The sequence below is a fragment of the Phocoena sinus genome, chromosome 2, assembly GCF_008692025.1.
Source record: "Phocoena sinus isolate mPhoSin1 chromosome 2, mPhoSin1.pri, whole genome shotgun sequence".
NCBI lineage: Eukaryota > Metazoa > Chordata > Mammalia > Artiodactyla > Phocoenidae > Phocoena > Phocoena sinus.
The window spans coordinates 125,803,726-125,830,974 of record NC_045764.1 but is presented as its reverse complement, the minus strand read 5'-3'; the positions used below and the strand labels follow the sequence as shown (position 1 = coordinate 125,830,974).

At 36.7% G+C, this 27,249-nt stretch overlaps 1 long non-coding RNA gene across 1 annotated transcript; it reads right to left on the bottom strand.

The window, feature by feature from the left end:
* LOC116749784 lies at positions 1 to 25,639 on the bottom strand. The gene is made up of 3 exons (XR_004348695.1): positions 25,593 to 25,639; positions 24,663 to 24,668; positions 1 to 113 (listed from the first exon to the last, which is right to left on the bottom strand). It is a non-coding gene; the product is annotated as an uncharacterized LOC116749784 (long non-coding RNA).
* Positions 25,640 to 27,249: the final 1,610 nt, after the last annotated feature.

Genomic DNA, 27,249 nt, shown 5'->3' with positions numbered 1-27,249 from the left:
GGCCACCTACACGCAGAGGCAAGGCCAAATCCAAAACTGAACCCCAGGAGCTGTGCGAACAAAGAAGAGAAAGGGAAATCTCTCCCAGCAGCCTCAGGAGCAGCGGATTAAATCTCCTCAATCAACTTGATGTACCTTGCATCTGTGGAATACCTAAATAGACAACAAATCATCCCATAATTGAGGCGGTGGACTTGGGGAGCAACTGTAGACTTGGGATTTGCTATATGCAACTGACTGATTTCTGGTTTATGTTTATCTTAGTTTAGTATTTAGAGTTTAATATAATCGGTAGATTCATTTATTGATTTGGTTGCTCTCTTCCTTTTATTTTTAAAATAGATACATTTTTTTCCCTTTTCTCTTTTTCTGAGTGTGTATGTGTATGCTTCTTTTTGTGACTTTGTCTGTATAGCTTTGCTTTTACCATTTGTCCTAGGGTTCTGTCTATCCATTTTTTGTTGTTTTTAGTATAGTTTTTAGTGCTTGTTATCATTGGTGGATTTGTTTTTTGGCTTGGTTGCTCTCTTCATTCTTTCATTTATTTATTACTTTTTAATTTTTTAATTTTTAAAAATTTCTTTTAATTTTAATAACTATTTCTTTTTATTTATTATTTTCTTTCTTTCTTTCATCTTTTCTCCCTTTTCTTCTGAGCCATGTGGCTGACAGGGTCTTCGTGCCCTGGCATGGTGTCAGGCTTGTGCCTCTGAGGTGGGAGGACTGAGTTCAAGACACTGGCCCACCACAGACCCCCCATCTCCCCATAATATCAAATGGTGAAAGCTCTCCCAGAGATCTCCATCTCAATACTAAGATCCAGCTCTACTCAACAACCAGCAGGCTACAGTGCTGGACCCCCTATGCCAAACAACTAGCAAGACAGGAACACAACCCCATACATTAGCACAGAGGCTGCCTAAAATCAGAATAAGGCCACAGATACACCAAAACACACCACCAGATGTGGACCTGCCCACCAGAAAGGCAAGATCCAGACTCATCCACCAGAACACAGGCACTAGAGGCCTCCACCAGGAAGCCTACACAACCTCCTGAACCAACCTTAACCACTGGGGGCAGACACCAAAAACAATGGGAACTACAAACCTGCAGCCTGCAAAATGACCCCAAACACAGTAAGTTAAGCAAAATGAGAAGACAGAGAAATGCACAGCAGATGAAGGAGCAAGGTAAAAACCCACCAGATTAAACAAATGAAGAGGAAATAGGCAGTCTACCTGAAAAAGAATTCAGAGTAATGAAAGTAAAGATGATCCAAAATCTTGGAATTAGAATGGAGAATAAAGAAAAAACAATGAAAAGAATTGAGGACAGTCTTAGAGACCTCTGGGACAACATTAAATGCACCAACATTTGAATTATAGGGGTCCAAGAAGAAGGAGAGAAAAAGAAAGGGACTGAGAAAATATTTGAAGAGATTATATTTGAAAACTTCCCTAATATGGGAAAGGGAATAGTCAATCAAGTCCAGGAAGCACAGAGAGTCCCATACAGGATAAATGCAAGGAGAAACATGCCAAGACATACTAATCAAACTATAAAAAATTAAATACAAAGAAAAAATATTAAAAGCAGCAATGGAAAAACAACAAATAACATACAAGGGAATCCCCATAAGGTAAACAGCTGAAATTCTGCAAGCCAGAAGGGAGTGGCAAGACATATATAAAGTGATGAAAGGGAAAAACCTAAAACCAAGATTACTCTATTCAGCAAGGATCTCATTCAGATTTGACAGAGAAATTAAAACCTTTACAGACAAGCAGAAGCTAAGGGAATTCAGCACCACCAAACCAGCTTTACAACAAATGCTAAAGGAACTTCTCTAAGTAGGAAAAACAAGACAAAGAAAAGACCTACAATAACAAACCAAAAACAATTAAGAAAATGGTAATAGTAATATACATATTAATAATTACCTTAAATGTAAATAGAGTAAATGCTCCAACCAAAAGACATAGATTGGCTGGGTGGATTCAAAAACAAGACTCATATATATGCTGCCTACAAGAGACACACTTCAGACCTAGCGAAACATACAGACTGAAAGTGAGGGGATGGAAAAAAATATTTCATGTAAATGGAAATCAAAGGAAAGCTGGAGTAACAATTCTCATATCAGACAAAAAGGACCTTAAAATAAAGACTATTACAAGAGACAAAGAAGGACACTACACAATGATCAAGGGATCAATCCAAGAAGAAGATATAACAATTGTAAATATTTATGCACCCAACATAGGAGCACCTCAATACATAAGGCAGATGCTAACAGCCATAAAAGGGGGACTCGACAGAAACACAATCATAGCAAGGGACTTTAACACCCCACTTTCACCAACGGACAGATCATGCAAAATGAAAATAAAAAAGGAAACATAAGGTTTACTATTTTTTTAATTTTTTTAAACATCTTATTGGAGTATAATTGCTTTAAAATGGTGTGTTAGTTTCTGCTTTATAACAAAGTGAATCAGTTATACACATACATATGTCCCCATATCTCTTCCCTCTTGCATCTCCCTCTCTCCCACACTCCCTATCCCACCCTTCTAGGTGGTCACAAAGCCCCGAGCGGATTTCTCTGTGCTATGTGGCTGCTTCCCACTAGCTATCTATTTTATGTTTGGTAGTGTATATATGTACATGCCACTCTCTCACTTTCTCCCAGCTTACCCTTCCCCCTCCCCGTGTCCTCAAGTCCATTCTCTAGTAGTTCTGTGTCTTTATTCCCATCTTGCCCCTAGGTTCTTCATGACTTTTTTTTTTTTTTTAGATTCCATATATACGTGTTAGCACACAGTATTTGTTTTTCTCTTTCTGACTTACTTCACTCTGTATGACAGACACTAGGTCCATCCACCTCACTACAAAAATCTCAGTTTCATTCCTTGTTATGGCTGAGTAACATTCCATTGTATATATGTGCCACATCTTTATCCATTCATCTGCTTCTGGACACTTCGGTTGCTTCCATGTCTTGGCTATTGTAACTAGAGTTGCAATGAACATTTGGGTGCGTGACTATTTTTGAATTATGGTTTACTCAGGGTATATGCCCAGTAGTGGGATTTCTGGGTCATATGGTAGTTCTATTTTTAGTTTTTTAAGGAACCTCCATACTTTTCTCCATAGTGGCTGTAACAGTTTATATTCCCACCAACAGTAAAAGAGGGTTCCCTTTTCTCCACACCCACTCCAGCATTTATTGTTTGTAGATTTTTTGAAGATGGCCATTCTGTCCGATGTGAGATGATATCTAATTGTAGTTTTCATCTGCATTTCTCTACTGATTAATGATGTTGAGTATTCTTTCATGTGTTTGTTGGCAATCTGTATATCTTCTTTGGAGAAATATCTATTTAGGTCTTCTGCCCATTTTTGGATTGGGTTGTTTGTTTTTTTTTAATACTGAGCTCTATGAGCTACTTGTAAATTTTGGAGATTAATCCTTGGTCAGTTGCACCATTTGCAAATATTTTCTCCCATTCTAAGGGTTGTCTTTTCATCTTGTTTATGATTTCCTTGGCTGCACAAAAGCTTTTAATATTCATTAGGTCCCATTTGTTTATTTTTGTTTTTATTTCCATTTCTCTAGGAGGTGGGTCAAAAAGGATCTTGTTGTGATTTGTATCATAGAGTGTTCTGCCTATGTTTTCCTCCAAGAGTTTGATAGTGTCTGGCCTTACATTTAGGTCTTTAATCCATTTTGAGTTTATTTTTGTGTGTGGTGTTAGGGAGTGATCTAATCTCATATACGGCCTTTATTATGTTGAGAAAAGTTCCCTCTAGGCCTACTTTCTGGAGGGTTTTTATCATAGATGGGTGTTGAATTTTGTCAAAAGCTTTTTCTGCATCTATTGAGATGATCATATGGCTTTTATTCTTCCGTTTGTTACTATGGTGTATCACATTGATTTGCGTATATTGAAGAGTACTTGCATTCCTGGAATAAACCCCACTTGATCATGGTGTATGATCCTTTTAATGTGCTGTTGGATTCTGTTTGCTAGTATTTTGTTGAGGATTTTTGCATCTATGTTCATCAGTGATATTGACCTGTAGTTTTCTTTCTTTGTGACATCGTTGTCTGGTTTTGGTATCAGGGTGATGGTGGCCTCATAGAATGAGTTTGGGAGTGTTCCTCTCTCTGCTATATTTTGGAAGAGTTTGAGAAGGATAGGTGTTAGCTCTTCTCTAAATGTTTCATAGAATTTGCCTCTGAAGCCATCTGGTCGTGGCTTTTGTTTGTTGAATGATTTTTAACACAGTTTCAATTTCAGTGCTTGTGATTAGTCTGTGCATATTTTCTATTTCTTCCAGGTTCAGTCTCAGAATGTTGTCCATTTCTTAGAATTTGTCCATTTCTTCCAGGCTGTCCATTTTATTGGCATGTAGATGCTTGTAGTAATCTCTCATGAATCTTTGTATTTCTGCAGTGTCAGTTGTTACTTCTCCTTTTTCATTTCTAATTGTATTGATTTCACTCTTCTCCCTTTTTTCTTGATAAGTCTAGCTAATGGTTTATCAATTTTGTTTTTCCTCTCAAAGAACCAAATTTTAGTTTTATTGATCTTTGCTATCATTTCCTTCATTTCTTTTTCATTTATTTCTAATCTGGTCTTTATGATTTATTTCCTTCTGCTAACTTCGGGGGTTCTTTGTTCTTCTTTCTCTAATTGCTTTAGGTTTAAGGTTAGGTTGTTTATTTGAGATGCTTCTTATTTCTTAAGGTAGGTTTGTATTGCTATAAATTTCCCTCTTAGAACTGCTTTTGCTGCATCCCATAGGTTTTGGGTCATTGTGTTTTTATTGTCATTTGTTTCTAGGTATTTTTTGATTTCCTCTTTGATTTCTTCAGTGATTTCTTGGTTATTAAGTAGTGTGTTGTTTAGCCTCCATGTGTTTGTAATTTTTACAGATTTTTTCCTGTAATTGATATCTAGTCTCATGGCATTCTGGCCAGAAAATATACTTGATATGATTTCAATTTTCTCAAATTTACCAAGGCTTCATTTGTGACCCATGACATGATCTATCCTGGAGAATGATCCATGAGCACTTGAGAAGAATGTGTATTCTGTTGTTTTTGGATGGAATGTCCTATAAGTATCAAATAAGTCCATCTTGTTTAATGTATCATTTAAAACTCGTATTTCCTATTTATTTTCATTTTGGATGATCTTTCCATTGGTGAAAGTGGGGTGTTAAAGTCCCCTACTATGAATGTGTTACTGTCGATTTCCCCTTTTATGGCTGTTAGTATTTACCTTATGTATTCAGGTGCTCCTATGTTGGGTGCATAAATATTTACAATTGCTATATCTTCTTCTTGGATTGATACCTTGATCATTGTGTAGTGTCCTTCTTTGTCTCTTGTAATAGTCTTTATTTTAAAGTCCTTTTTTGTCTGATATGAGAATTGCTACCACAGCTTTCTTCTGATTTCCATTTGCGTGGAATATCTTTTTCCATCCCCTCACTTTCAGTCTGTATGTGTCTCTAGGTCTGAAGTGGGTCTTTTGTAGACAGCATATATACGGGTCTTGTTTTTGTATCCATCCAGACAATCTATGTCTTTTGGTTGGAGCATTTAATCCATTTACATTTAAGGTAATTATCGATATGTATGTTCCTATTACCATTTTTTAAATTGTTTTGAGTTTATTATTGTAGGTCTTTTCCTTCTCTTTTGTTTCCTGCCTAGAGAAATTCCTTTAGCATGCCTTTAGCATTCCTTTAGCATTTTCTGCCTAGAGAAATTCCTTTAGCATTCCTTTACAAAGCTGGTTTTGTGGTGCTGAATTCTCTTAGCTTTTGCTTGCTGTAAAGGTTTTAATTTCTCTGTGGAATCTGAATGAGATCCTTGCTGGATAGAGGAATCTGGGTTGTAGGTTTTTCTCCTTCATCACTTTAAATATGTCCTGCCACTCACTTCTGGCCTGCAGAATTTCTGCTGAAATTTCAGCTGTTAAATTTATGGGGATTCCCTTATGTGTTATTTTGTTTTTCCCTTGCTGTGTTTAATATTTGTTCTTTGCATTTAATATTTGATAGTTTGATTAATATATGTCTTGGAGGTTTCTCCTTGGATTTATTCTGTTTGCGACCCTCTGTGCTTCCTGAGCTTGATTAACTATTTCCTTTCCCATATTAGGGAAGTTTTCAACTATAATATTTTCAAATATATTCTCAGTCACTTTTTTTCTCTTCTTCTTCTGGGACCCCTATAATTCGAATGTTGGTGCGTTTAATGTTGTCCCAGAGATCTCTGAGACTGTCCTCAATTCTTTTCATTATTTTTTTCTTTATTCTGCTCTGCAGTAGTTATTTCCACTGTTTTATCTTCCCGGTCACTTACCCATTCTTCTGCCTCAGTCATTCTGCTATTGATCCCTTCTAGAGAATTTTTAATTTCATTTATTGTGTTGCTCATCACTGTTTGTTTGCTCCTTAGTTCTTCTAGGCCCTTGTTAAAGGTTTCTTGTATTTTCTCCATTCTATTTCCAAGATTTTGGATCATCTTTACTCATTATTCTGAATTGTTTTTCAGGTAGACTGCCTATTTCCTCTTCATTTGTTAGGTCTGGTGGGTTTTTGTCTTCTCCTTCATCTGCTGTGTGTTTTTCTGTCTTCTCATTTTGCTTATCTTACTGTGTTTGGGGTCTCCTTTTCGCAGGCTGCAGGTTCGTAGTTCCCATTGTTTTTGGTGTCTGCCTCCAGTGGCTAAGGTTGGTTCAGTGGGTTGTGTAGGCTTCCTGGTGGACGGGACTAGTGTCTGTGTTCTGGTGGATGGGGCTGGATCTTGTCTTTCTGGTGGGCAGGTCCACGTCTGGTGGTGTGTTTTGGTGTGTCTGTGGCCTTATTATGATTTTAGGCAGCCTCTGTGCTAGTGTATGGGGTTGTGTTCCTGGCTTTCTAGTGGTTTGGCATAGGGTGTCCAGCACTGTACCTTGCTGGTCACTGAGTGGAGCTGGGTCTTGGCATTGAGATGGAGATCTCTGGGAGATTTTCACCGTTTGATATTATGTGGAGCTGGCAGGTCTCTTGTGGACCAGTGTCCTGAACGTGGCTCTCCCACCTCAGTGGCACAGCCCTGACACCTGGCTGGAGCACCAAGAGCCTGTCCTCCCCATGGCTCAGAATAAAAGGGAGGAAAAAAAGAAAGGAAGATAGAAGAATATAAAATAAAATAAAGTAAAGTAAAATAAAATAAAATATTTAAAATAAAAAATAATTATTAAGAAAAAAATATTTGGCTCACTCCAGCCGGGGGGAGGGAGAGGTACAGAGTGCAGGGCGAGCCTGCGGCGGCAGAGGCCAGCAAGACGTTGCACCAGTCTGAGGTACGCCGTGCGTTCTCCTGGGCAAGTTTTCCCTCGATCAAGGGACCCTGGCAATGGCGGGCTGCACAGGTTCCTGGGAGGGGAGGTGTGGATAGTGACCTGTGCTTGCACACACAGGCTTCTTGGTGGCTGCGGCAGCAGCCTTAGCATCTCATGCCCGTCTCTGTGGTCTGCGCTGATAATCGCGGCTCAGACCCATCTCTGGAGCTCCTTTAAGCGGCGCTCTGAATCCCTTCTCCTCGCGCACAAGGGAACAAAGAGGCAAGAAAATGTCTTTCACCTCTTCTGCTGCTCCATATTTTTTCCTAGACTCCCTCCCGGCTAGCTGTGGCACACTAGCCCCCTGCAGGCTGTTTTCACGAAGCCAAACCCAGTCCTCTCCCTGGCATCTGACCTTTGAAGCTGGAGCCTCAACTCTGAGCTCCACCCACCCCAGCGGGTGAACAGACAAGCCTCTCCGGCTGGTGAGTGCTGGTCGGCACCGATCCTCTGTGCAGGAATCTTTCCACTTTGCCCTCTGCACCACTGTTGCTGCACTCTCCTCCATGGTTCCGAAGCATCCCCCCTCCACCACCCGCAGTCTCCACCAGCGAAGGGGCTTCCTAATGTGTGGAAACATTTCCTCCTTCCTTCCTCGCACTTGTGCACGTCCCATCCCTATTCTATTTCTATTTTTTTGGGGGGGGGGGAGGGTACGCAGGTCTCTCACTGTTGTGGCCTCTCCTGTTGTTTTTTGTGGTATGCAGGTCTCTCACTCTTGTGGCCTCTCCCGTTGCAGAGCACAGGCTCCGGACGCGCAGGCTCAGCGGTCATGGCTCACGGACCCAGCCGCTCCGCGGCATGTGGGATTTTCCCGGACCGGGGCATGAATCCGCATCCCCTGCCTTGGCAGGCGGACTCTCAACCACTGCGCCACCAGGGAAGCCCCTCATCCCTATTCTTTTGTCTCTGTTTTTTTCTTTTTTCTTTTGTCCTACCCAGGTATGTGGGGAGTTTCTTACCTTTTGGGAGGTCTGAGGTCTTCTGCCGGCTTTCAGTAGGTGTTCTGTAGGAGTTGTTCTACATGTAGATATACTTCTGATGTATTTGTAGGGAGGAAGGTGATCTCCGCGTCTTACTCTTCCAGCATCTTGAAGCTCCGCCTCAGGAAACACAAGCTTTAAATGATACATTAAACAAGATGGACTTAATTGATATTTATACAATTTATACAATATCAATATATATTGATATTCCATCCGAAAACAACAGAATACAGTTTCTTCTCAAGTGCTCATGGAACATTCTCCAGGATAGATCATATTGTAGGTCAGAAATCAAGCCATGGTAAATTTAAGAAAATTGAAATCGTATCAAGTATCTTTTCCAACCACAATGCTATGAAACTAGATATCAATTACAGGAAAAAAAATCTATAAAAGATACAAACACATGGAGACTAAACTATACATTACTAAATAACCAAGAGATAACTGAGGAAATCAAAGAGGAAACCAAAAAATACCTAGAAGCATACGACAATGAAAGCATGATGACCAAAACCTATGGGATGCAGAAAAAGCAGTTCTAAGAGGGAAGTTTATAGCAATATAACCCTACCTCAAGAAACAAGGCACATCTCAAATAAACAACTTTAATATTACACCTAAAGCAATTAGAGAAAGAAAAACAAAAAAGACCGAATGTGAGCAGAAGGAAAGAAATCATAAACATCAGATCAGAAATAAATGAAAAAGAAATGAAGGAAACGATAGCAAAGATCAATAAAACTAAAAGCTGGTTCTTTGAGGAGATAAACCAAATTGATAAACCATTAACTATACTCATCAAGAAGGGAGAAGACTCAAATCAACAGAATTACAAATGAAAAAGAGGAAGTAACACTGACATTGCAGAAATACAAAGGATAATGAGAGATTCCTACAAGCAACTCTATGCCAATAAAATGGACAACCTGGAAGAAATGTTCACATTCTTAGAAAAGCACAACCTGCCAAGACAGAACCAGGAAGAAATAGAAAATATGAACGGACAAACCTTAAGCACTGAAATTGAAACTGTGATTAAAAATCTTCCAACAAACAATTGCCCAGGACCAGATTACTTCACAGGCAAATTCTATCAAACATTTAGAGAAGAGCTAACACCTATCCTTCTCAAACTCTTCCAAAATATAGCAGACGGAGGAACACTCCCAAACTCATTCTACGAGGCCACCATCACCCTGATACCAAAACCAGACAAGGATGTCACAAAGAAAGAAAACTACCGTCCAATATCACTGATGAACATAAATGCAAAAATCCTGAACAAAATACTAGCAAACAGAATCCAACAGCACATTAAAAGGGTCATACACCATGATCAAGTGGGGTTTATCCCAGGAAGCAAGGATTCTTCAATATACGCAAATCAACCAATGTGATACACCATAATAACAATTTGAAGGAGAAAAACCATATGATCATCTCAATAGATGCAGAAGAAGCTTCCAACAAAATTCCATACCCATTTGTGATATAAACCATCTAGAAAGGAGGCACAGAGGGAACTAACCTCAACATAATAAAGACCATATATGAAAAACCCACAGCCAACATCATTCTCAATGGGGAAAAACTGAAACCATTTCCTCCTATGTCAGGAACAAGGCAAGGTGTCCACTCTCACCACAATTATTTAAAATAGTTTTGGAAGGTTTCATCACAGGAATTATAGAAGAAAAAGAAATAAAAGGAATCCAAATCAGAAAAGAAGTAAAACAGTCACAGTTTGCAGATGACATGATACTATACATAGAGAATCCTAAAGATGCAACCAGAAAACTACTAGAGCTAATCAATGAATTTGGTAGAGTAGCAGGATACAAAATAATGCACAGAATCTCTTGCATTCCTGTACACTAATGATGAAAAATCTGAAAGAGAAATTAAGGAAGCACTCCCATTTACCACTGCAACAAAAAGAATAAAATATCTAAGAATAAACCTACCTAAGGAGAAAAAAGACCTGTATGCAGAAAATTATAAGACATTGATGAAAGAAATTAAAGATGATACAGATGGAGAGATATACTATGTTCTTGGATTGGAAGAATCAACAATATGAAAATGACTACACTACCCAAAGAAGTCTACAGATTCAATGCAATCCCTATCAAACTACCTGTGGCATTTTTCACAGAACTAGAACAAAAAATTTCACAATTTGTATGGAAACAAAAGTGACTCCAAATAGCCAAAGCAATCTTGAGAAAGAAAAACGGAGCTAGAGGAATCATGCTCCAGGCTTCAGACTATACTACAAAGCCACAGTAATTACGACAGTATGGTAGTGGCACAAAAACAGAAATATAGATCAATGGAAGAGGATAGAAAGGCCAGAGATAAACCCATGCACATATGGTCACCTTATTTTTGATAAAGGAGGCAAAAATATACAATAGAGAAAAGACAGGCTCTTCAATAATTGGTGCTGGGAAAACTGGACAGCTACATGTAAAAGAATGAAATTAGAACACTCCCTAACACCATACACAAAAATAAACTCCAAATGGATTAAAGACCTAAATGTAAGGCCAGACACTATCAAACTCTTAGAGGAAAACATGGGCAGAACACTCTATGACATAAATCACAGCAAGATCCTTTTTGACCCACCTCCTAGAGAAATGGAAATAAAAACAAAAATAAACAAATGGGACCTAATGAATATTAAAAGCTTTTGCACAGCAAGGAAACCATAAACAAGATGTAAAGACAACCCTCAGATTGGGACAAAGTATTTGCAAATGAAGCAACTGATGAAGGATTAATCTTCAAAATTTACAAGCAGCTCATGCAGCTCAATATCAAAAAATAACAAACAACCCAATCCAAAAATGGGCAGAAGACCTAAATAGACATTTCTCCAGAAAAGATATGCAGATGGTCAACAAACACATGAAAGGATGCTCAACATCACTAATCATTAAAGAATGCAAATCAAAACTACAATGATGTATCACCTCACACTGGCCAGAATGGCCGTCATCAAAATATCTACAAACAGTAACTGCTGGAGAGGGTGTGGAGAAAAGGGGACCCTCTTGCACTGTTGGTGGGAATGTAAATTGACAAAACACTATGCAGAACAGTATGGAGGTTCCTTAAAAAACTAAAAATAGAACTATCATATGACCCAGCAATCCCACTATTGGGCGTATACCCTGAGAAAACCGTAATTCAAAAAGAGTCATGTACCACAATGTTCATTGCAGCATTATTTACAATCGCCAGGACATGGAAGCAACCTAAGTGTCCACTGACATTTGAATGGATAAAGAAGATGTGGCACATATATACAATGGAACATTACTCAGCCATAAAAAGAAATGAAACTGAGTTATTTGTAGTGAGGTGGATGGACCTACAGACCGTCGTACAGAGTGAAGTAAGTCATAAAGAGAAAAACATATACCGTATGCTAACACATATATATGGAATCTAAAAATAATAATAGTAAATAAAAAAGGTTCTGAAGAACCTAGGGGCAGGACAGGAGTAAATACGCCGACTTGAGGACACACGGAGGGGGAAGGGGAAGCTGGCACGAAGTGAGAGAGTGGCATGTACTTATATATACACTACCAAATGTAAAATAGATAGCTAGTGGGAAGCAGTCAAATAGCACAGGAAGATCAACTCGTTGTTTTTTGACCACCTATAGGGGTGGGATAAGGAGGGTGGGTGGGAGACACAAGAGCGAGGATATATTGCGATATATGTATACGTATAGCTGATCCACTTTGTTATAAAGCAGAAACACACCATTATAAAGCAATTATACTCCAATAAAGCTGTGAAAAAATGTTTTTCCCCTCTAAACCTTTTTTTACATTAGTTTATTTTCTTTCCCTTCAATTTTGCTTACTTTAATGCCCTTTCTGGCTGACTCCAGTGCTTCACATATGTTATTAATTTGTCTGACTTGTTATCTAAATATAAGAGAAATTAGAGAATGAGAAAATAATTTTGCTGCTGAGTTCTTGGACAAAATATAAATCTATTAAGCCTTTCCCTGCTCTCTAGCCTAATTGTGACAAGATACACCAGCACGCTTTGCATTGCTTTTCCTGCAGAATAGACGTGTGATGTCCATGTGATGTTTAACTGATTTGTAGTAACATAGGTGTTCCACTAACGTATTTGTGAAGAAATATCCATTTGTTTTTTGTGTCTACTGCAGAAAGGTATGATCTACTTGCCTAAGATTAAGGTTTACAGACTTCAGTTAAGAATGGGTTATACTTATTGGCATGTTGGTACACATGCATCCTATGAGATTGAGCATGGCAGAATTAATAAAGCACATAAATTGATACAGAATTTGCAAATTATCATACCTAATTTAAATTTTGTTACTGTAAAATAACATGTGCTTTTAAATTCATTTTAGTTTAAGAAGTGAATAAAAGTTTTTCAGAAAATGGATACATTTGAGTTTCAGCTTAGGTTTTATCACCCTCAGAAAAGTTTCCTGACTCCCACAGAAGGCTTCTCTGTATTTCAGTAAGGTTTTCTGTATAATTAGAATTTTGTAATGACTTGCATATATAGATTATCTAATTTCTTTTAATTTTCATTAGTAGACTTTGAGCTTCTTTAACATGGAGACTGTTTTATTCATCTTTGCATCCCCAGTGTTTGACATGGTGCCTGGTACATAGGAAATGTTCTGCTGATGCTTAGTAAGTGTTGAGAAAATTAAAAATAGACATCTCTGAAAAGAGAAAAAATTATAGTCACATATTTCTTTTATAAATTAGATTAATACTAAGAATTAAACTGAAGAGAATTTATAAGGTGATATTTAACTTATTTCCCAGTAACAAAATAACAATAACAAAACTGTGGAGCAGTTATGAGAAATCAGTTTAACATCACATGGACATTTTTAAAAAGAATGTGTTTTTTTCCTCAACATGAAGAAATGGTGCCGATTCCAAAGAAAAAACAAACTGTCATAAGGTTTTTACATGAGCACTATAGAGACTCTTCTGCTATCCCATAAACACCAGATAATTTGGAAATATAGAAACATCATATCTCCAGTTGTCACAAGGCATTTGAAAGTAGCAGAGCACTTCAGGGCAAGTTTTATGGAATGAAAGATAATATACATGCCCTATCATTACCACAGAAATGAATCTAAGTAAGGTGCTTATCTATAGAACCATATTTAGGAAGATCACATAGAAAATTGTGATCTATGATGAGCTCATTTCACCATAAAAACTACTGAATCTATGATTATGACTAAAATCAGGGGTAAGCTTTTGTCTATTTCCCAAATATCAAAAAAAAGTTAAAATGGAAAGTAGGAAACTATTTCCTTCATTTAGCATATGTCCATGAAATAGCTATTATTATTGCTAAGTACTGAAAGATACTAACAAATATGAAACAGTTCTTACCTTTAAGGGTAAGCTTTGTTTCCACTGGAAGAGAACACAGGAGCATGCACCAAGATACTTTTGATATACGATAGCGAATGATAAAGTTTAGGGAAGCAATGCAACAGCTCAACATAGTCTGTGTTCCTCCCTTTTTTATGGTAACAATGGGTTTGATGTTATAAATCCTGATTAGTGAAAGCCATCATTAGTAATCCTAGATTCACTGCTAGTCCAGGAATCTAGGGTTGGACCAGTACATGGACTCAGTACAAGGATTTCCCCTCAGTGCTGGTTTCTGGTTCAGTAGGGCATGTGAGCTAGGCTGGCATAACTACACTAATGGGAAGGGATGGGAAAGAGGTGTTCTCACTTTCCCTACTGACAGAGGTGAACTAGGCAACCTGTAATCCCATGGCAAGTGACAGCCTTTCTACAAACAGCCAAAGAAATAAGCTGTGGAAATTTACTATACAAACAGCAGACAGAGCAACTGACAGAATTTGGGCCTTTGATACTGTTCTTGAGAGCCACTAGATCAATAAGCCAAGTCTTCCCTACATGTTATATGAAACAATACATTATATCGTCGTTTAAGCAATTTGAGTTTTCTTTTACTCACAGTCAGAGACATCCTAATGAAAAAATATCATTGGTTCATTTCTGGCATCACATTTTGTGATTATTTTTCATCCCTCTCAAGTACTGTATAATGACCACAATAACTCACCAAAATAACTGACAAAGAAATAGTTCGAACTTATGAAAAATTTAAAATAAAATATTCCCATTGTTTTCTCCCTACCCATATAAAGCTGTAAGTAGATAATGGGAAAATTAATTCCAAAAGGAAAAAAATAATCAAAATTATTCTGTGAGAGTACTCAAGTGCCATTGGAAAAAATACATGTTTATATTCAGAAAAACAGTGGTCCTTTTCCATAATCTGAGGGAATTTTCACTAACTCCAAACTCAGTGGTAGTGGAGGAAAAATACTCTTGTAGGCTACATGTGCTATAAAACAGAAAAGAGCATGCTTGAAAATAAACAAAACAATACCTTCTCCTGGCTCAGTGTCTGTTAGTTAGTTTAGACATTGAAGGTCTGTATCACCCAGAAAATGCATGAGTGGCCCTCTATCCTGGGTCCAACTTTATGTGAGCCAGAATCTGGAAACAGAATAAGATTTGTTAACAGAATATTGTAATTCCTTAGAAAATCAATCTATTCAGAAAACACGTTACAGTGTTTGCAGAGCAATACCATTTTAGATGAAGGATAGACAGATGATTAGCAGAAACATGGAAATACATATTTACTAAAAAAGTAAATCCATTTCTGATAAAAAGCAAAATAATAAAATACCCAGTAATAGGAGGAGAAAGATGCTTTTTGGAAATAATACACCTCAATAAATATCAATAATATGAATGGGAATAAGAAATATTTCATTCAAGTTAGGGGCATAAAATTACACTATTACAAGAAACAATACCCATTATACTATGACAAAACACAACAATAAAATGAATAGCTATTGGAAAATATGAGACAGAACCAGGTTAATATAATTGTCTTTTAGTAATACTGAAGAGAATCACTATAAATGAAACCAAAGTTTAATTAGTTGGTCATTTACTTAGAAATACCGATTGCTTTCAAATATACCAGTAAAAAAAAGTTATAAAATAAAGTAAATCTGTTATTTATTATAATAAGTGATGTACTTGATATAAATAAGCTTAAGTCAGATCAAAGAGCTAAATGAAAAACATCAAACTTTACAGAGAGATATAAAAGATTGGAATGAGTACAAAGATGTTTCTGGATGGTAAGATTGAAATTTCATTATTCTTAATATAAATTATATGTCAAATTCATTTACAAACAACATATTTAATGTTTGTTGATTTTTTCAACTTAATTAAAGAAGTATTTATAAAAATTCATAACAAAAGTAATAATTTAGAAATACTTGGAAAAAATATTGTTGATAAAATTTGTCTTTACAACATAAGGCTTACACCAGATGGGCTCAAAATGTGTTGGTCATGCTTTAGTTCTTATGTTAGGTGATGGTTAGTTACTAATTATATTACACATTATGCCTGTTATTTATACTGTACTATACATTATTTTGTATGTGTGTATATAAGCACTGAAAAAAATTGCTATCTAAGCAAATGGACAAATGACATGGTTAAGAGAAGACAGACATCTGGTAAACATATGCAAAGAAGATCAATCTCGCTAGTGATTAAATCCATGTAAATTAAAACATAAAGACAATCTATTGTTAATTCATTGAATCTTCAAAAGAGAAACAATGAAATATTGGAGGCTAGGATTTAGTGAGAGGTGCACTTCTGAGGATGGCTGATGGATTATAAAAATGAGTCCAACTTTTCTGAAAAATCACCTTTCAATATGTCTTATGAGTTTTTTAAATGTCCATTGTCTTCCAGGGCAGTGACGCTTTGTTTATGAGTCTACTTTCAAGGGGAGAAAAAAAATACAACAACAACACTAACAAGTTAAAGGTACAGGCAAATATTTATGGACCAGCATGTTAGAAGTGGATGTTTTCTGTTCAATTTCCTTCTGAGACATTAAAATAATAGATGCCAGGTTTCAAAGAGAGATATTAGATCCCTATACATATTTGAAAAGAATGTTGTAGCAAAAAAGGGTTGTACATGTTTAGCTGACCTCCTGCTTTCACTCAAAAAGTGGTTTTGAAGGGCTGAAAAAAGAGGGCTTAGAGATCAAAAGACAACAGGCAGCACCTAAAATGTCATTTTCCATCATCTGCTAAGATCAAAGGGCACTAACGTCAATCACCTTGACACATTCATCAGGAAGAACAATCCTGCTCCCATACTCCTTCCCCCAAATGCTTTCCTTCTTTAAGTCATCACAGGTCTAAACATTAGAGAAAGAACACCTTAAAAATCAACCATGTGCTTCTCCCAACTATAGTTTTCTGGCCTACGACAATTCCACACGGAGGGATAGGGAGGCCTCCAATTTTTTTTTTTTTTTTTTTTTTTCTGGCCGCGTTGGGTCTTCATTGCCGTGCACAGGCTTTCTCTATTTGTGTGGAGCGGGGGCTACTCTTCGTTGTGGTGTGCGGGCTTCTCATTGTGGTGGCTTCTCTTGTTGCAGAGCACAGGCTCTAGGCACATGGTCTCAGTAGTTGTGTCTCACAAGCTCTAGAGCGCAGGCTCAATAGTTGTGACACACGGGCTTAGTGGCTCTGTGGCATATGGGATCTTCCCGGACCAGGGCTCAAACCCGTGTCCCCTGCATTGGCAGGTGGATTCTTAACCACTGTGTCACCAGAGAAGCCCGAGGCCTCCACTTTAAATCAAGAGGGAATTTTGATTAATACTTGGGAGTAGAAATTTTAATTATTGAACTGAATATTTGTGTTCTGATTTGAAATGAAGTACAACTTTTTATTACTGAAGAGCGATTAGCAAGTCATCATGGACTTGTGGCAGGGAAAGAACTATTTACTCAAACTCAAAAGGAAAGTCAAAGACTAAAATAAAGTTACCTCATTATGTCACCTTTTAATATCATTATATTAAAACCTTTACATTATTGCAGTCTTATTAATATATAGGAAAAATATTAAATATTGTACAATAGAAAAATTGTAAATAAATTATACCTTTTCATATGAATATAATACCAATTTAGCCATCTATAGAGGATTTGGAATTCTGTTAATTCCTTAAGTTTTAAACACATCCTTTTTTATATAATACTATTATTTGATAGTAGTGAGCAAAGTTGAAAGACTACAATAGTAAATCCTGATAAAGAATAAGAAGTTTGATATTTCAGCATTCTCAAAGATACTCAAAATTAAATAAGTGGTAAATGCATTAGTCAACTCTGCTTTAAACATTTAAAAATATTTGTAACTTCTAAAGGGTAGGAAGGAGCAAGAAAAGTGAACCAAAGCAAGATAACACAGACAAGAAAAGAGATTGAGACCAACATTATATCACAGAAAATTATTCTCTATAAAAATTAGGATGGCAATTTACCCAAGCATATTTAATAGGCAAAAACAAACATATCCATTCTCTATGGGAATCAATCATAAATCTGCTCATCAAGAAAAATTATCATTCAAATATCCCCCAATGCCAAAGAAATGTACACTGAAGGGAAGAAGAGACATGTTGATGGCTAATAATAGAAACAGCCCTCTAGGATGCTTATCTTTAAAATAATGAACAGAAGAGCATAATTAAATAAAAGATATTAGCAGTAACTCAATTAGAGCAAAAAATAACTAAATAATATATGTGTGCTTTAATTAATAATTTACTTGACAAAACGTTATCAAAGCATCAGTAATAAATATAGAAACTATTAAGTAATTTAAGTCAAAACTGAATTTATTCAGAAACACATAAACAAATGAGATAAATACATTGGACCCTTTAATTATCCCAACACCCAACCCTTCTATACAATGGCTATTTATAAAAACAATACACTTTTAATCTTATGGGAATTTTTGATTACTGCAAAATGTCAGTAGAGAAAATACCTGGAGCGTTTATAATGGAAAAGCAATGCTCCAAGTACACGAGCATTTCCCCTTGCTGCAGCCCTCCAAAGCTTTACTTGGGCAAGCTTAGGCATTAGGTCCACATGTCAGGAAGCCATCAATGGCATAATTAAGGGAAGCTCAGCATTTCCAACTTTATACCACAAAGCCAAATTAAGCTATATAACTAAGCTACACAAACTTTAATGAGGAGAATGCTTCAGTCTTATCCAATTTGTGGCATTTTACAGGCTCAGTCATATATGTTAGTACATGCCATAAAAGACAAATGACTCCAAAAGCGAGTAAAAGAGAGGTAAGGAAGTGGTTGTTTTATATCAGAATACTGTAGGAGAGAAAACTCAGTGACAGCATTGTTAGAATTTCTTCATGTACTGGGTTGGTATGATTTATTTCTGAACTGACTCTTTTTATTACTTTATATGAATAAATGGAACAACGTAATTATTTACAAGTACTGCTGATAGAACTCTCTTTGTATGCAAATTCTATTTGTTAAAGCAGCAACCTTCAGAGTCTTCTACACTAAAGACGGCGAAGTGAGCAGAATCAAATTTCTGAACTTAATGACAATGTCAGTGTAGCTTATGAAACCATAACTGTGTAAGAAGAGACATCTGGTGTGCACAATGCATGTAATGTATGGTTAGCCTCAGTGACTCTTCTGAGTTCCCTCACACTGTAATATACATGTGGCATTCTGCCACTCAAACTAAGTAGAATCATTCAACTGTCTTGAATATAAAGTAAAGAATACAATGCTTGACTAGGTAGGCTAGTTGCACATGACTTTTGATGCAGATGACCAGTAAAAATGTTTCTGATAACTTTCAGTAGAGAATATCTGAAAGAATCAATAAAGAAAGGTTTATTTCTAGAGAACATACAACTGCGTTTATGATAAAATCATTTCAAACCCAAGCACAAATTTTATGTTACATTCCATCAGTACACTGGGACTGATGGTTACAAGGGGCATGGTAACTGATACAACCAAAATAAGATGGGAAGTGGCATATATGTGTGTGTATAGAGAGAGACAAAAATATGAATTTTACCTGTGTGCATACATATTTGCATGTATGCTTTGAAATAACATCACCATAGTTATACAGTCCCCAAAGAGAAAAAAGACACATGTCTGGACTTTAAATAAAATGCTATGATTTTTAAAATATTACTTGATTTTAACCTGTAGTTTTTTCTCTTTTATTTTTTTCTTCCTAATTAATGGACTCATGGGTGAGAATCTTTGAGACAATAGTGAACTTGAATTTTTCTCACTTCCCTCCCTCCCTAATCTGAATTCCTCTCTAGAACAAAGAAGCTACTAGTCCTGTTTGTTGACTACTGATTGATAATAATAGGGCTCTATGGGAATCCCATTACTTTCCTCCCTTTAGGTCAGCAGATAATGAATCAGAGAACTTTCCATTACTAATGAAATCTGAGGTAACGATTAGAATGCTGGGGATTCTGGAAAGAGTTTGGCCTATAAAACCATCATCCTTTGCGGGTAAAGTTGGCACTGCCCAACATGAATGGGTCTGGCCTCACAGGCCACCAAGAGCCCAAGGAAAGACTAAGAGAAGGGGCTAGATCCTTGCTGCTCCTGGGGAAAGTCCTAGAAGACTGGGGAGTAGTATGACTTCTTCCTGGTACCTTCAGGAAAGAATAGCAGCCTGCCTATAGATTCCCTTCATTTTGAGTCATCAACCTCAACTGACTAAATAAGTAGTGTTGACATAATTGACTACTCCTTTGGGGGAAAAAGTTGGGTTCACCTCTCACATGATGTATAAAGATAACTTCAACATTAATAAGATAATCTTTGGAAGACAGTAGGAAACTACATGAAAAATAATTGAGGTATAAAAGGTTTGATGTATTTTGAGTAAGGAAAAACAAAATCTAGAATAACTCATACAAGTAACTTATTTTTGTCATACATTGACACCTAAATCCACTATATTTATAAAAGCCTTAATAAGATTATACTGACAAGTAGAAAAATACATAGGGAAGCATACTAGATTACTAACATGGGTTACTTGATGTGGGAGGAGGAAAAATCAAAGGTAAGAGAGAAAGAAAAAAGACTGCTTTAGCAACATTACCTCACATCTGTTATAGACTTTCATATAATATACTTAAAATCTAAAATATATTACTGAAATAAATTACTTAAAATCGTTATCCTAAATGAAATATTACAGTGCATTTGTGATTTTTTTAATTACTAAGAAAAAATAACATGCATAACTAAGATTTACTAAGGAAAATATTCATCAAATCACATCATTGAAAAAAATAGGACCTCTATAGATATTCATAATACTGATGAATACACAAGGTAATATCTAAAATCTTTTCAAGATGCATAATGGGTATTAATTTCAGAGCCCAAAATCTTGACAGAGTAACTCCAACATAAGCATTATGAAAATATTACATGGACAAAAGAGCTATAAAGATAAAAACATGAAAGCAGTCAGAGAGATTTTAAAGACCCATTTTATTGCCACATTTATACCTCTTAATGTGGGTAGCATATTGTAGTTCTTTGAAAGTCTCCTACACCTTCTCCAGCTCCTTTAGCAGTGCCAATATTGTTAGATATAAAAAGAAATTTGCCTCTCCATCCTTTATTCTACCCCCACATTTCAAAAGAACTATTTTGAAAATGCACACTCAAGAATCACTTGCTGACTACTCTCTGGACAGTCACCTATATGGTTGATATTTTAGGTATAATTAAAATGAACTTTCAGAAATGTGTGTGCTTGTTTTTCCCTAACAAAGAAAATGCTAGCTTCTTTGTTACATTTAAATTATTGTAACAACAGAATAATTTCCATTACTGATTTTGAAAAAAAGCTTAGTCTCTTTACTTATTTTTGCAACAAGTTTAAATAAAGGTAATCATGACTCTAATAGTTTCCAAGTCTAAACACAAAACAGTGTTGTTCATAATTCAACTAAACTCTACAGCTGTAAGAGTGAATAAGATAGGTTATTACAATACACTGGATATAATCCACCCACAAAAAAACTGAATCACCACACTGTACATCTGAAACTAATGCAATATTGTAAATCAACTATACTTCAATTAAAAAAAAAAGAATGAATAACATAGGTATGCCTTTGGGCTCAGAGAGTTTAGAGAGCCATTCACAGTTAAAAAATAAAGAAGCTATGGTCACAATGGTGATAATTCCTATGAAAGTTGGAAAAAAAAACCAAGTGTGATGAAATATAATGAGATGTATGGGAGTGAACCTCATTTAACTGGGGTGTCCATTAGGGTAATATCAAATGTATCAGGGTAGGGAATGTCAAAAGTGATAAAATTACTTAGTAGTATCATTAAAATAAAGTTGTTGTGGCAAGATTAAATGATAGTGTAAGCACCAAACTGCAATTCAAGTCCCTTAATCTCTAACCTCAGAAAATTAAAGGGTTTGTAGTCAGGAATATGACTAATCTCCATATTAAATGGGATATTATCTATGAATCTCAAATTAACATGGTATCACAAAAATATAATAACAATTTGTTAAATTACATTTGATATCTAAAAGCCAATTCTTTTAGTTATTTGTGTAAACTTGAACTCTGTTAAATCCTAAGAAAAAATATTTTAAAATTTTGACACCTCTCTAAAGTTAACCTCATTTTATAATAATCTTCATACACAAACCACTTTTTTTCTTAAATTAAATGAAATGTTTATTTGATTTGGCTTAATTCAAGTGCTAAAAAATAGGAAGCATTTTCAATTATTTGGCTTAAAATATACTTCTTTATTTTAGCCATTATTAAGTAGGCTCTAATTTATTTGTATAAGGAAACCAATAATTCTTAAAATCTTAAAATTAATCATTTACCAAAAAAAAGTCAAAGAAATATCTCATAGATTCATGACAGAAAACAGAAACATACTTATGAATCAAATATATTTAAAACATATTTCAGAGGGAAAAAATATTTCAGAGGATGGCGGTATATTTCTGCCATCTATCACTAATAATTTATTACCTTGCAATATAAAGCTATTTTATTCATTAAGGAAATTTTCCATTTAGTTAATTGTGCAATAATAATAAAAATGATACCTATTTATCCATACACACACACACACACACACACACACACACACACACATATAATTCTTACAGTTTCAGTTTCAAGAATAAAAACCTAAATATTGACAGGAGTACAGAAATATAGAGATTTCTTAAACGGCTTTCAAGAGTATGATTTAGTCCAACTTTAGCAAATTGTTTTAAAAATCCTTAAAAGTATTCATTTCCTTCACTCCAGTAATACCATTTCTGAAAATGAATCCCAAGAAAATAATGTAGGATGGTAACTGTAATTATGTGATAAAAAAACAATGTAAATGTGCAAATTAATCATCACACTGTGGATACTTTTCACCTATTAAAAATTATTTTGGTCACTAATATTCATTAACATAAAAAGACCTTCATGACCTGCCTTTCCATATATATAGGATGATCTGTAATTATACATACCAACTGTGATTACCTCTGCACTGGGAATTTAAAGGATTTTTCACTGTTTTTAAATAATCTATCTGTATCTCCTAATTTTTGATAAAATGAACATGTACTGTTTTTGTAATGAGGAAGCCATTCTTAACTATACCAAAAATAATTGATGATTTCTGATGGTAGTAAACACCACTATCCTCCTCTTAGATATATGGATAATGTTATATAGTTTCATTGCTTTATGATGATGAAAATATTTATCAATAAATTGATAATGGCAATTATTTAAAAGCCTAGAAAATAAAGCTAAATATAAAGGAATCTTCTATATTAACTTTTTCTTTGGGAGTGGGGAGAGTTGTGGTGTTTGCTTTGCAAAATCTTAAACAAAGGAATTTCCTACTTTTTATTTATTTTTGGCAATTGCTTTTCCTCTCTAATTTCCAAGGGAAAGATTTTACTATGTTATCATTTGTGGGGTTTTTGGCATCTGACTTCCTTTCAAACGTTTAAGCAATTGTTCAGAATAATCAAGAATTTCCTCAAGGGCTTCCCTGGTGGCGCAGTGGTTGGGAGTCCACCTGCTGATGCAGGGGACATGGGTTCGTGCCCTGGTCCGGGAAGATCCCATATGCCACGGAGCGGCTGGGCCCGTGAGCCATGGCCGCTGAGCCTGCACGTCCGGAGCCTGTGCTCCGCAGTGGGAGAGGCCACAACAGTAAGATGCCCGCGTACCGCAAAAAAAAAAAAAAAAAAAGAATTTCCTCAAAGAACTTTGCTAAAGGGCCACAGGCTTTAATCATTCTTTCTGAGAATAATCCTATTTTTTACTCTGTCTCTTGCTTCTTCTCTTGAGTCTTAGATACATAGTTCAGAGAGACAATCTTACTCTGCAATCTACCCCTCAGTTTATCCGTTTGGGTGAGTTACTATTCCCATTTTATTATTTTTTTAATTTAAATCTTTTCATTGTTAATTTCTACTCCTCTTGCTTATATCCACTGTATTTGTAAAAGTCTTGAAATATGTATGTATTTTTCAAAAAAATATAAAATTGAATTATGTTTGTTTTTTTCTTGAATTTATTTTGAATTATATCATACATATAAAATGACTAAAAAGCACAATTCATTAGGCCAATGTAACAACTATAAAACTGTGTTCATGAAATAAATGGTCTAAATATGTATTACAAAATTTACAGAAATATAATGACTAATCAACAAATCTCTCATCATTCTGAGGGTTTTTGACACAATTGTTTCAATTATTGTTCCTTTAAGCATAAAGAAGTAAACATACAGAGAATTTGAAACATGTAATTAAGCAATTTAATAGGCATGTATAAAGTTATGCATCCAGGCATTAGACAATATAACCTTGTCCAAAAGCACATGGAACATTTAAAAATATTCATGATATGATAAGTCATGGCTTTTGATCTTGAAATATAGGGACATGAAAGGTTTAATGCAATTCCCTTAAATGGAAACTGATTTAAGACCCAGTACACACACATTAAGAAGATGACAAGGGGACCTTCAAGATGGCAGAGGAATAAGACGTGGAGATAACCTTCCTCCCCACAAATACAACAGAAATACATCTACACGTGGAACAACTCCTACTGAACACATACTGAACGCTGGCAGAAGACCTCAGACTTCCCAAAAGGCAAGACAATCCACATGTACCTGGGTAGGGCACAAGGAAAAAGAATAAAGAGACAAAAGGATAGGGATGGGACCTGCACCTCTGGGAGGGAGCTGTGAAGGAGGAAAGGTTTCCACACACTAGAAGCCCCTTCACTGGCAGAGACGGGGGTATGGGGGAGAGCTTTAGAGCCACAGAGGAGAGTGCAGCAACAGGGGTGCGGAGGGCAAAGTGGAGAGATTCCTGCACAGAGGATTGCTGCCGACCAGCACTCACCAGCCTGAGAGGCTTGTCTGCTCACCTGCCAAGGTGGGTGGGGCCTGGGACCTGAGGCTTGGAATTCGGAGGTCAGATCCCAGGGAGAGGACTGGGGTTGGCGGCATGAACACAGTCTGAAGGGGCTATTGTGCCACAGCTAGCCAGGAGGGAGTCTGGGAGAAATTCTGGACCTGCCTAAGAGGCAAGAGATCATTGTTTCAGAGTGAGTGAGGAGAGGGGATTCCTTCCCTGTCTGCCCACAGAAGGCAGACCACCACTTAAATGAGCTCCAGAGAGGGGCGCAAGCTAAAGCTATCAGTGCAGACTGTAGACATAGGCATGAACTGTAAACACCGCTGCTGCAGCCACCAAGAAGCTTGTGTGCAAGCACAGATCACTATCCACACCTCACCTTCCAGGAGCCTGGGCATCCCGCTACTGCCAGTGCCCCATGATCCAGGGACAACTTGCCTGGGAGAACACACAGCACACCTCAGGCTGTTGCAAAATCATGCCGGCTTCTGCCACTGCAGGCTCGTCCTGCATTCCAATTACAGGTACTGTACCCCTCACACTCCCCGGCCTGAGTGAGCCAGAGCCCCTTAATCAGCCGCTGCTTTAACCGCATCCTGTCTGGGTGAGAACAGAAGCCTGAGGGCAACCTAGATGCAGAGGTTGGGCCAAAACCAAAGAGGAGCTGTGCGAACATAGAAGAGAAAGGTAAATTTCTCCGTGTAGCCTCAGGAGCAGTGGATTAAATCCCAACAATCAACTTGATGTACCCTGCATCTGTGAAATACCTGATTATACAACAAATCAACCCAAAATTGAGGCAGTGGACTTTGGGAGCAACTGTAGTCTTGGGGTTTGCTGCCTGCGATTGACTAGTTTTTTATATTTGTTTATCTTACTATAGCTTTTAACACTTCTTATCATTGGTGGATTTGTTTATTGGTTTGGTTGCTATCTACTTTTTTTCTTTTTTTATTACTTTTTAATTTTTTATTTTAATAATTTTAATTATTTTATTTTATTGCAATTTTTTTCTTTCTCTTATTCTCCCTTTTCTTCTGAGCCATGTGGCTGACAGGGACTTGGTGCTCCGGCCTGATAGCCTGAGGTGGGAGAGCCAAGTTCAGGACATTGGACCACCAGAGAACTCCCGGCCCTAAGTACTATCAATTGGCAAGAGCTCTCCCAGAGATCTCTGCTGCAACGCTAAGACTGAGCTCCACCCAATGGCCAGCAAGCTCCAGTGCTGGATGCCCCATGCCAAACAACTAGGAAGACAGGAACACAATCCAACCCATTAGAAGAGAGGCTGCCTAAAATCATACTAAGTTCACAAACACCCCAAAACACATCACCGGACAGAGCCATGCCCACCAGAAAGACAAAATCCAGCCCCACCCACCAGAACATAGGCACCAGTCCCCTCCATCAGGAAGCCAACACAAAACACTGAACCAACCTACCCCCTGGGGGCAGACATCTAACAGAACGGGAACTACAAACATGCAGCCTGCGAAAAGGAGACACCAAACACAGTAAGTTAAGCAAAATGAGAAGACAGAGAAACACACAGCAGATGAAGGAGCAAAGTACAAACCCACCAGAAGAAACAAATGAAGAGGAAACAGGCAGTCTACCTGAAAAAGAATTCAGAGTAATGATAGTAAAGATGATCCAAAATCTTGGAAATAGAATGGAGAAAATACAAGAAATGTTTAACAAAGACCCAGAAGAACTAAAGAGCAAACAAACAATGATGAACAACACAATAAATGAAATAAAAAATTCTCTACAAGGAATCAATAGCAGAATAACTAAGGCAGAAGAATGGAAAAGTGACCAGGAAGACAAAATAGTGGAAATAACTACCACAGAGCAGACTAAAGAAAAAGGAATGAAAATAATTGAGGACAGTCTCAGAGAGCTCTGGGACAACATTAAACACAACAACATGTGAATTATTGGGGTCCCAGAAGAAAAGAAAAAGAAAGGGTCTGAGAAAATATTTGAAGAGATTATAGTTGAAAACTTACCTAATATGGGAAAAGAAATAATCCAGTCCAGGAAGGGCAGAGAGTCCCATACAGGATAAATCGAAGGAGAAACACGCCAAGACACATATTAATCAAACTATCAGAAATTAAATACAAAGAAAAAATATTAAAAACAGCAAGGGAAAGGCAACAAATAACATACAACGGAAACCCCATAAGGTTAACAGCTGATCTTTCATCAGAAGCTCTGCAAGCCAGAAGGGAGTGGCAGGACATATTAAAGTGATGAAAGGGAAAAACCTACAACCAAAATTACTCTATTCAGCAAGGATCTAATTCAGATTAGAGAGAGAAATTAAAACTTTACAGACAAGCAAAAGCAAAGAGAATTCAGAACCACCAAACCAGCTTTACAAC